This window comes from Chanos chanos, chromosome 2, assembly GCF_902362185.1.
Source record: "Chanos chanos chromosome 2, fChaCha1.1, whole genome shotgun sequence".
NCBI classification, from domain to species: domain Eukaryota; kingdom Metazoa; phylum Chordata; class Actinopteri; order Gonorynchiformes; family Chanidae; genus Chanos; species Chanos chanos.
Genome location: NC_044496.1, coordinates 19,432,313 through 19,443,771, shown reverse-complemented (window position 1 = coordinate 19,443,771; position 11,459 = coordinate 19,432,313).

Here is an 11,459-nt window from a genome sequence, read left to right as displayed (position 1 = left end):
CTCGCTCTCCAGTCATATTCTGATGGCCACCGCAACTTGTACATCTGTCTCCCGTTCATGCCACCCCACATTGCTTTGTTTTATCAGAAACTTGCTTACGTTCAAAATGATTACTGGACTACTGGATGTTCGGATAAGAGGAAAAGATGGTCACATATTCGACTAGTAGCTTACTATCAAATTCTTACACAAAAAAAACGTGACACGCAAATATTGCTTGGCTCTCTAATAGTACTATTATCGGTTAAATTGTGAGTTTACTTTTGAATGTACGCATTACTAACATAATTTGGAAAGAGACCAAGTTACACGACTGACCAAAATAATAAAAGCTCAAAGAGTAATAGGACAAAGCAATGTAAGACAAAATAAAGGTGAAGAAATACACAGCTTCATCATAATTATATTGTCTCTGGCGATTGTGCCTTTGATTATGTAAGACAGTCGTAAAAACTAACTTGGTAACAACAGAATTAATATTCATATTTCATTTTGTCCAGTCGTGCATGTATAGCCAACTGATATAATTATTAGATCGTATTATTAGTGTCTGCGCTGTTTTGACTCATTTATAAACAAACATTGTGATACTTAAAGGCTGCTTTTTAAACAAACGAACGAATCATTTGGCCTTAATCTTTGTCTTTTTATATAAGCCGTAGCCAAACATTCGAATTAATTCTATATACCGATTCTCATGGATGCATTAGTGGACAATATAATTTTATCAGCTTATACTTTTGTGGATGAAATTTTTGATAGAACGGCTGACCCATTCGTATCACAGTCTGCAACTGATTCCCATCACTCCCAAACTGGTATGTTTTACCGATGTTCAGTCTAAGCCATGACTTTTGTTCTGTAGTTGTTGTCAACGCATTTTTATTCAAAGGTGCAAATTATTTTAAGAGAACTGAGATTTTCCGAGATGATGTAGAGGCAAGTGTCAATGAATGCCGAGATATAATACTAGATGCATGATGTAGAGGGGAAAGAACTTCAAAGTTCAAAGTAAAAATATGCAATATGCGTGAAGAAAAATAAATAACAAAACATGTTCATTATTTAATTTTTTTAAGTCATCACAGAAAAGAAAACGAAAATATCTGGACCAATGCTATTATAGCCACCTCTTGATCTAATTCTCTAGCTTATTTTGACAACGGTTTATGAGCAACTAATTATATAAACGTGATTTCTGATTTTGGTATTATCATGTTTTTGTTATTATGGCCCTGATAAATACTGGTTGCATGACATATAAAAATGCATATTCAGTTCCATTTGAGATCTTGATAACCCCTATGAATTACCTATTTCGTGCCTTATTAACTGTAAAATGTTAATTAAAAATAATGAAAATAATGTTATTGTTATTGGTGTCTTGCTGTGAGATTTTCTAATCTATTGTAAATAAAACGGTCCTACAAGTTTCCAAAACAATTTCATGCATACGTGACATTTCTTAATCAGTTTGAATATTAATCATTGGCTTAAGTGAATATTAGACTAACAGGTTAAGCTAACCAGTTAGTCAGCGGAGACACATGTTGATCATAAGATTTTTTTGAATATGATAACTTTGCCTTGCTTCATCTCTTCAAGTCGTATACGGGCTGCTTTTAATATTTCTTTTTTATTATTGACTTTTTTGTGGACATGTCCATTTATATCCTTCATATACTGGCATAAGGTTAATGCAATCCCAAAACATCTGTGGTGACAATTTTTTTGCTTTCGTCTTTTCATTGCTAAAATATTTTGTGTAACGTATTTGTTCTGACAAATAAAGTGAAGAGATATTATCATGGCCTGGGTTATATAAAGGTTTTGTTTGATCGGAGCCTGTTTCGTGCCACATTAGTCTGTATTAATATAACTAATGCTAAGAAGAGAAGCGCTTTTCACCTAGTAGTAAAACTGGTGAGTTTCCATATGAAATGACAGAATTATGGCCATGTCCCAGCTTTTGACTGCTTGGGTTCTCCTCGTGATCCAACTGCCTTCTTGTTCCCTAATTTGTCCCCTACTGTACTAATATCCGATTCCATGAAGTGCTGAGTTTGAGGGTGCTCTGCAAAACCAAATACTTATGAAAATATGTTGATAAACAGAGACAACGTATACTATTTATGTGCACAGCCAATACGTGCGTCTTTGTGAGTGGGTGGATAGACGTGTGTATGAGAGTGCACGCGCGCGCGTGTTCGCGGAGGTTTTTGCATGTTTATAGTTTTACAGGAGGTTTAACAATATGTTTTGATTGTGATGTCTTTCTGAGCTAAACACGTTAAAAACAAACAAATAATTAATTTATATATAAAAATAAGAGTAAACATAAATAAAGCAAACAAAACAATAGAATATCTCTCTTTGCATTTTCATTTTAGTTAGTTGTAGATCTATTCCATCACAAAAATAACAGAAAACATATAAAATACAAGCAGACCAAAACGACTAAAATTCAATCCCTGTGAAGTAAAGCTGTGCAAATGTCTTTATCCTCGATCGGGCAAAAATCAGAGGAAAAAAGCAGCCCGGAGCTACCCTCAGACCAGAGCAAGGAGCATCTGTCGACTCCAAGCCGGTTCATCCTTATTGCTGCGACTTTGAAACGACCATTTAATCTTTCAGGTAAGAGTATAACACCAAAGCTAATGTAACGAGTTCTCAAATACAGCAGAGTAAACTGAGAACTTTGAAATGTGTGTGGGATAACACATACAGGTATCCAAAATGCATTATTAATGCTATACACTTATTAGTGCCGTAATGCTGCATCTCACTCCTCCAATAATCGACCAAAAAAAAGTTAAACCAAGTCTTGTGAGGCATACATTTTTTGACACTATTACAACATGAACTAGTGATTTAATTTGTGATTTACATCAATGCCGTCAGGCATGATATTTCTATTTCCGATTTCACGAAAACTACTACAGGATGTAATCTGCACTAGGAAATATTGAATAATGGACAAATGCAATAGGGTTCTGCCATAGACTCGCTGTCACAGCCACTCGCGCCACATGGCCGCCGTGCGCTCGACACAGGACACCGGAGGCTCCTCGTAGACAGACATGTAGGCTCCAAATACAAGCAATACCAATCATTTGGCAAAGTGATCGCGAATGCCACATCAAGAATGAAGTCATCCGAATATATTCAAAGGCAACTTTTAAACAGAAATGAGTACAGTGCAAGCTAACCTAGTTTTATTAACGTTGCGTATTCTGAATAGAGCGCGTTTCTCTATCATCTCGCCGGAAAAATCCCTGTCATTGCAAGGAATAAAATATGTCAGGTGGAGGAAGGAGCTACAGAAAGGCAACTGAGCTCTAGGGCTGCCGCCAAGGGTCACCATATAAATCCCGCACTGAAGCACCTTTAGATGCTGTTCAGTCAGTGGACATACGCGGCAGGGTTACGTGCAAAGCTTTACTTAGGAAACGAGTTCATTCCTAAAAGCAGACCATACATTTCTTACAAAGAAGTGTCTAGATTTCATGCATAAAAGTAATCAAATGATTTTCCGGGTAAAAATATATGAGCACACTCTAATAGACGACTGATGTATTTAAAAACAAACGTTTGTCAGGTAAATGCTGAGCCCAGCGGAAACCAGAGCAACATCTCAACATATTTTGTTCCACAAAGGACTAGGCCAATTCGAAGGTAAACGGCAAGTCCACAAACAACCTATATCCTATCGATATTCCGTCTAAGACATGTTTTAATTGATAAGACAATTCAAACAACTCATATCAGCTATCCAGTGACATGTTTTCAGGAACAAGTCTAGGCTCTAATAAAGACGTTTGTCAATAGAGGAAACAAATGCAACGACTGTTAAATGCCTTTCACTAATAAAATACACCTACAGAGCATTGACCTTGAGTATACAACCAAACTTCTGTGGAGGAGAATGCTTTGTAGAAACGACATATTAGTAAGTTGACCAATGTACAAATTCTGTGCTATTTAGCGCATGAGATCTGGTGATCATGTGAACTACTGCACTAAGGAAAAATTAGTAAAACAACGAATCGAAGCTCAGCCTTGATGACACATCAGAACTTGGGTATATAGACTGGGAATAATGGAATCAACTGTCTAATGATGCTCTCGCAAATCAGCGAAGAATATGCAGAAAATAGGAAAAGTTCGTTCAGATGGACGATACTGGTGTAAGTTAATCTGATGTTATATTAACACAATATTTAAGTGATATTCTAAAGGCACTGTAAGTAGCCTACAAAACAAATACAAAAACATCTATTTGTTGTTTTATGGGGGGGGGGTTGTTTGTTTTTGAAGTAAATATTGTTTGTTTCAGCAAAATATGGACAGAACTCTTGGTTTTATCTGCATGAAAATATATGAGTCCCTATTGCAGTTGGCCATCTCTGTGCCATTAGCTTGAGAAATGTCAGTACAATCCAGATTTATAATGATATAGTTTTACTAAATATTCTGAATTGATAATTAATTATTTAAATATTCTAAGCAATCTTTAGAAGTGTATTCATCCACATATATATATATATATATATATATATATATATATTCAAGCAAACAAACGTTATGACAGGAAACTTGTGCAGAACAGACGCATGCAGAAGAGAGTGGGTTTCTCATTCAATGTGTTGTCAACGAGTATTATTCCGAAAGCCCACACAAGTACACTGAGCACTGAGCAGAGCAGTGGTCACTCTAAATTACAAAAAAAAAAAAATCAACACATCTATATGTGGGCCATACACCATCAAAACACTGTGCTGTTTTTTTCTGTGTCACCCAGCTAGTACAGAGGCCAGTAGCAGGCAGTTGTGGAGCTGGGATGGCTGATGTAGATGGGGTGTAATTGCAGGTGACCACTCTGGCTGGAGCTGAGTTATGAGACATTTAACCCTGCCAGCTTTCTCTGCCCTCCTGACCTCCGTGGCTCTGTGGCAGGTGAGCTGCTGCATTTTTTGGGTAATAGAAGTACTGCTGAGTCTGAGGAAACTGAGGAGAAGCAGGGCCTGGTCTGGGATTTGGGCTACACATGCCAATAAAAACAAGCCATTAGTGAAGCCATTCACCAGTAAGGTGTGAGCTTGTTAGGGTAATTAACAGGAGAGGTGTTTACCATGGCTCTACATTAACACTACGGGAGGGTGCAGTGTCAGTGACGGTGAAAGGCCACAAAACAGTCCGCCAAACATATATGGTTCAGTGCTGTGTGTGCATGTGTGTCCAGATCACACACACCTCCTTGACTCATAAACTAAAGAGCTTTACATGTGTCTTGACTAATTTCTTAGACAAATACATGACTTGCTTACCAAAACTTGAGTGAAAACTTCAAATGAACAGAGGTTTATTTCATCAATAACTGAAAAGTGATGGAAAGCCCTGGAACACTAATAAATGCACATATGGCATTAGTGGAGCAGTTATGAATGTTCACTATGCAATCCTATACAAACAACCCAACCGTGAGTGGGTCCCACCGCTCCATACTACCTCAAAGTAAAACCTTATGAGTCCATACTATTGAAAGAATTGGTGAGTTTTATCCAATCTTCCAGATGCTGTGGATTTATTTAGGAGACTGGACCAAAAAAAAGAATCAAGACACTGAGTCTGTACAGCCTGTCAAGAAGGCACACAGAACATGTGCATAATACATGTAAATAAAAGGTGTGATAATCTGCGTTTCACGTCTCTCTGTGTATCATCTGTTTTCCGACGTATGCAAATGTAAAAAAAAAAAAAAAAAAAAAGGTGGAGGGGGGGTAAAAAGAGATATCCTCCTTTTAACATATTCTGTTTAAAATTGTAAATTTGTTGTATAGGCACCGCTGTCCAATTACATATATCTTTCATGTATGAAATCATGCATGGCTTTTTTTTCCGGGAGGCCAAGGAGGGCCGGCACAAAGGGAGCGACCCAGGCTCCAGCACAGTGCATCCCACATGCAGAGTGGGGCCTGGTATCTGAGCCCAGGGCTAGGAGTGCAGCTCCATTAGTACACACGGATGGAGGGAAGAGGGAGGGGGCACTCAGCCTCCTGACAGGGGCGTTCACTGCTCATGACTTCTGCTGCATTATCTTTGTCCTATTGTGAGCCAGCTGACCCTTCAGGCCGTACTCTCAGCTTCTGGGAAAGCATATTGCAGACTACGTCCTTAATTAGCTCCACAAAGATGGATATTGTTTCTCGTAAAGCTTTGAAGTATTTTATTTTCGGTGTAAAAAAAAGCATGGAAATACAAAGTCCTTATGGAGCTAAGAACAGGGTCTGTCAGGTTATTTATTTATTTACTTTTCTTTCTTTCACAAATGACGGCTCCCTGCTGTGTACGTATAATTTTCAGTGACCTAAATTTTGCAAAATTACTTTGAACTTTTCAAACAAAGGCCCCCTCCTCTCATAGGATCCAGGCTGATGGTGCACATCTTCTGCTCTCTACTGCTTTATCTGCGTGTTTTCTTTTTATTTGCTTAATACTATAAACACCATTTACTTTCAATCAGGATTATTCAGCAAGCAGAAAATAACATCATTCTCAAAAGCTAAAGACCTCACATATCTGGCATCTCCGGGACACATAAAGTGAAAAACAATCTCAGCTTAGCACGTATTACAGGTAAAGGGTGCCATTACAATGTTAAGGCAATATTAGCCTATCGGACTTGAGATGCCGAAATCCAGTGTAAACATACAATAGCGTACGGAAGAAAAACTGACCTGTGCATTTTATTTTTTAACATTGTTATATTCTTATACCCACATACACAGATAGGGAAACACACACACACACACACACACACACATACACACACACACACGCATGATAGCCATGAATCAGCATCTGCATCTGTTCACATTTGTTGTGAATCAGCTTAAGAAGTTGATGACATACATGTGCGTGCATGTGTGTATGTGTTTTTGTGTGTGGTAGCGTGCGCACATGTGTGTGCATTCTCACAGCCTATTCTCACGACCAACAGGCCCAGCAGGCGTACGTTTCACAGCACATGCGTTGACTTTTTTTTGTGACCGCTGGCTTTAGGCTGTCACTTAAGAGCTCTGACCAAGCATTTATCAACCAAACAACCTCCACATATTCAGAACCTCTAATCTGATGGGGACAAACAGGAAAGGTGCGCTTGAAAGCAGGACATTTATCAGTAGTCTCTCCTACACACCGACACAGAGGGGGACTGGGCTATGAGGTGGCAAAAAGGAGGGAACTGCGCAGCTTCAAAGCCTTGAGGCAGCTAAAGAGCTTAGGGCCTGGCCAGCAGGAGCAGGGGTGACTTCACAGCCTTACCTGATGGGGTTTTTGGTTTGGGTCGCCACTGCTCGGAAGCCTCTCTGACAGTGTCCTCTTTTCAAGTGTTTGTTTGAAGTGGGCAGCAGAAAGGTCACACCCTCGCAGTCACAGCGGGTCGAAGGAGTGGCAGTGGATGGCCAAAGGCTATCGCTAATGCTAAAGCTATCGTTTTTTTTCTCTTGGTATATTCAAAAAACAATAAAGAATAATGTAAAGCTTTTAGATCCAGTGCCTAGGCACCACAAAGTCCCTTGTCAAGGGCTTGAGTGATGTGTTCCTAGAAATCCAGGTATTTCCAGAGTTTGTAAAAGCTACAGAACCAGAATTTGAGATTGGTGTTCAATTGTCCAAGGCCAAAGGAGAAATTCAGTGTTTCTCTGCTCCTCTGTGTGACAGGACCACCTGTAACATAAAGAGAACATGACATTAGAATAATTAACTACGACTATGATTAAGACTAAGACTAAGACCAACATTACCTTTCAGATCTACACATAAAAACTAGGACGTGAATAAACAAACACACAATGCAACATTAAATGCAAATATCACTCCATAAAGGAACAAGTTCAGCAGAATAGAGGCCAAAGTTGGCTGTGTGTGTGTGTGTGTGTGTGTGTATGTGTAATAAGTGACTGCAATTTGTTCACACTGCCTCCCCAACAAAGAGAAAAGAATATAAATTTGCAGAGAGGAATCAGAGCAATATGGCCTCTATCAAACCTTTTGAATTCTGCAGTAAGCTGTTTAAAAAAAAAAAATTAATATATAATTATTTTTATTACAGCTGCAGGAAAAAAATCATATGATTTCTAGATTACATTAAGCAATAAATGCATTGCTTTGAGTAATTTTTCTTCTTGTACCATGGTAGGATTCAAAATAAATAATGATGAGATTTCCAGAGAAACTTAATTTCCTCATAACCAGAACAAGACATATTCCTGTAATAACACTCATAATTGTGCGTTCTGCAGAAGATCTCTCATACACAACAACAAAGTCGCTTCGACAATATATATTCATTCAAATGTCAATTCCTGCATTGAAACTGGAAAAAAAAAAAGCGTGCTGAATTCCATATGGGTTTTGAGTAGAAAGCTGAGTAAATGTGTCTGTCATAGGGGTAGAGCTCTGACAGCTCCACTGCTTTCACTGGGGAATAAAGGACAGAGCAAGAGACAGTCTGTGATTTCTGAATGGTCCCCCTGGAACTCCCTCTATTTGGCAACATTTTTACGATTATTTTTACCTCTGTGGTTAGAACAGAGTTAAAGATGGTGTTTAATTGTTCCCAAGAGCTCTTATTAAGATGTTGATGAGGCGCTCCTGGGAACGGCACTTAAAACTGCAACAAAAACAAGCAGCCCAGGCACACTGGCAGAGGGATAGAGCATGGCTTTCCCACTGACAAGCTCCTGAAGGAAGTACTTTTTTTTTTTCACTGGCACTCAGCATCTGTTTAGACAGGTCTGTTCTCCGAGAGGCAGGCATATACACTTTCAAGCACTGGTTATGCACCGGTCTGAGAAATTAGACCATCAAGATTTTTTTTTTCATTCAGGAGCTATTATAAGTGCATTACACAGATGATTTTTTTTTATTTGTAGAGTGTGTTTCTAAAAAGAAAAAGTGGAACGTATGCCATAGTACATGAAATCACAATTATTCTATAATTCAAAAACAATATAAATGTGTGAAGGACAAGCAAAAAAAAAAAAAGTGTTATTAACTATTTGCTTCGCTTGCTTTGTATTACTGAAGAGCTGGAGAACGCAAGCTGCACTATGGTGTTGTAAACCTGGTGGGGAACAGTGGCAGGTGATGTCAATCAGCTGTTAGGATGATGTCAGTGAGGGCTGCAGATACTGGTGCATGGCGTTCACTATAAATAATCCTACACCCTCCAGTGTGGGAATGCCCAGCTCTCTAAGACCCTAGCTCCTGTTGCCTGTGTCTCCGCTTTGGGACCGGCGGACCTATGGGAGAGTGGGCCGGATCAATACCCTGCCCTGCAGCACAGCAGGGCCGCGGGCCATCTCTGACCTGGGCTATTGATCAGCCGCGCCTCAGCTGCCAATAGCAATGTGCTGAATGTGACACAGGGCTACGACAAGACAGGAGAGAGGGAAGGGGGTATGTGTATCGCCGGTGGCAGCCCCACAGCACACTGCTGATAAAAGTCAATTTCAGTTAACCAAATCACTGACAACTAAATAGTTAGCGGATGGAGGAATGTAGAAGGTCTCAGGTGGCAGTGGTGGTTGACTGACTGTCTGGGGGGATTCCCCAGTCTCCACTGACCAACACCAGAGAAAAGCTGCGTGAATGTCATCTGTTACACCTGCTGGTCTGGGCTCACCACATAAGACTACAAGACATCAAGACATCTATTCTAAGAGCAAGAGAAGGACACATTGATAACGTGCTCAAATTTATGTTAAAAACCAGACAGTCTCAGCATAAAGGGAGATAGAAGACACTCTTTTCTAAAAGTCTCAGATGGTCTGTCAAATCAACTCATCACAGCAATGTAATGACCAATGCCAAATAAAAGAGGAGCTATATTCTCTGAGACACCATCCCTCACAGTCACAAGTGTGCCCAACCTCTCCCTTCAAAATTGGAAAAGACATTTAGCGAAGTCAAATGTGGCTCTTGCAAAATTATTTTAAAATTTTAGACACGGATTTATATTGAAAATGGATCATCCACAGTCGAGCAAAAACTTTGTCTGACTGTACGAGGATTGCCTTTAGTTACAGAGCTGTCCTTCTCAACCTGTGTTTGGTCGTGGCCTAATGCTCCCTGTCCTGATCCATTCTTTTTCCCAGTCATTAACAGTTCATATTAGACTAGTTTACATGTCACTTTACAGCTCCCCAGCCTCTTCATTGCTATTCTGTGGCCAAAGAGTGGTTGTCCATTCAGCACCTATCTATGGCTCCATATCTCTCCCCATAATTGCTGAGTGACAGAAAGGCAATACTGACCACTTCATTATGGAGTAGGCAAACTGACCAGACCCTGCCCCCAAGCCCCTTGACTGCACTGGTCAGTCTGACCTGATTTGCCCAGGTCAACACAGGTCAATCACCCAGAATTTATCAGCAAGGAGTTTAGTGGGTCAACCCTCATCGTCATACAGCAGGGTCAAAGACCTTGGCAGAGTGCTTACATCATGTATTGATCGCCGTTCGTCTCCTTCAGTTAAGGCCAGACTAATCTTCCAATAGCAGAGTCTCAGGAGTGAAGGCCTCAGTGGAAAGTTAAGTACTGGTGGTGGTGCCGTGGAGCGTGGATAACAGGCACCTTCACCGAGACTCTCAGAGTGAGCTCTGAGGTGCGTGACTTGCTATGCCACCCCCCCCCCCCCCCCCCCATATAGATTACACAGTATGCGTCTTTAAACTAAAGATAGGACGGACAACCTGGAGACAATAATTCATCTACTACAGTCTATAAGTAAACAAGAGTGGCTTTCAGCATGTTAATATTGATATTGACATGGGCAGAGCCAAAACCACAGATTTACAAAAATGATAATGGGATGATGGTAAGTCTAAAAATAGAAGCGAGTTTTCCACTGAGAAACTATTAGTTTTACCCTGCAGGAAGTCACTGTGGTGTCATGATATCTGTGTCTATCAATGAGTGATCTGGAGCCAGTCAAGTTAAAGGAACATGGCAGTAATCAATATTTGAACAAATCAGTATAAGTTACTCACTGAGTCCCATGGGGTTAATCCATTTGCAAAATCAAGTAGCTGTCAGTCTGTGTGCAGACTGACTGTTGCCGGTGACATATGGATGGGAGGAATAGCTTGTAAGAGTGTGTTTTGTGGAAACAGTATGTGTGTAGAAAAGCTTGTATTAACACACAGCTCTAACACCAGCTGCTCGTGACATCTCCTCCCTGCCTCACACTTGACACCACTTGCATTAAATGAGAATAAAGGCCATGGAGCGGTGCAGCAGGGGAGGCGAGCAGCCATTTGAAACTGTGCTTTATTACGCTTTGTTCCTTTTAATCAAAAAAAGTGATGCGCAAAGATAACCCGGTTTAAAAAAAAAAAGATAGAGAGAGAGAGAGAGAAACTCAGATAAACAGCAACGATTGCGTCTTTAAATAA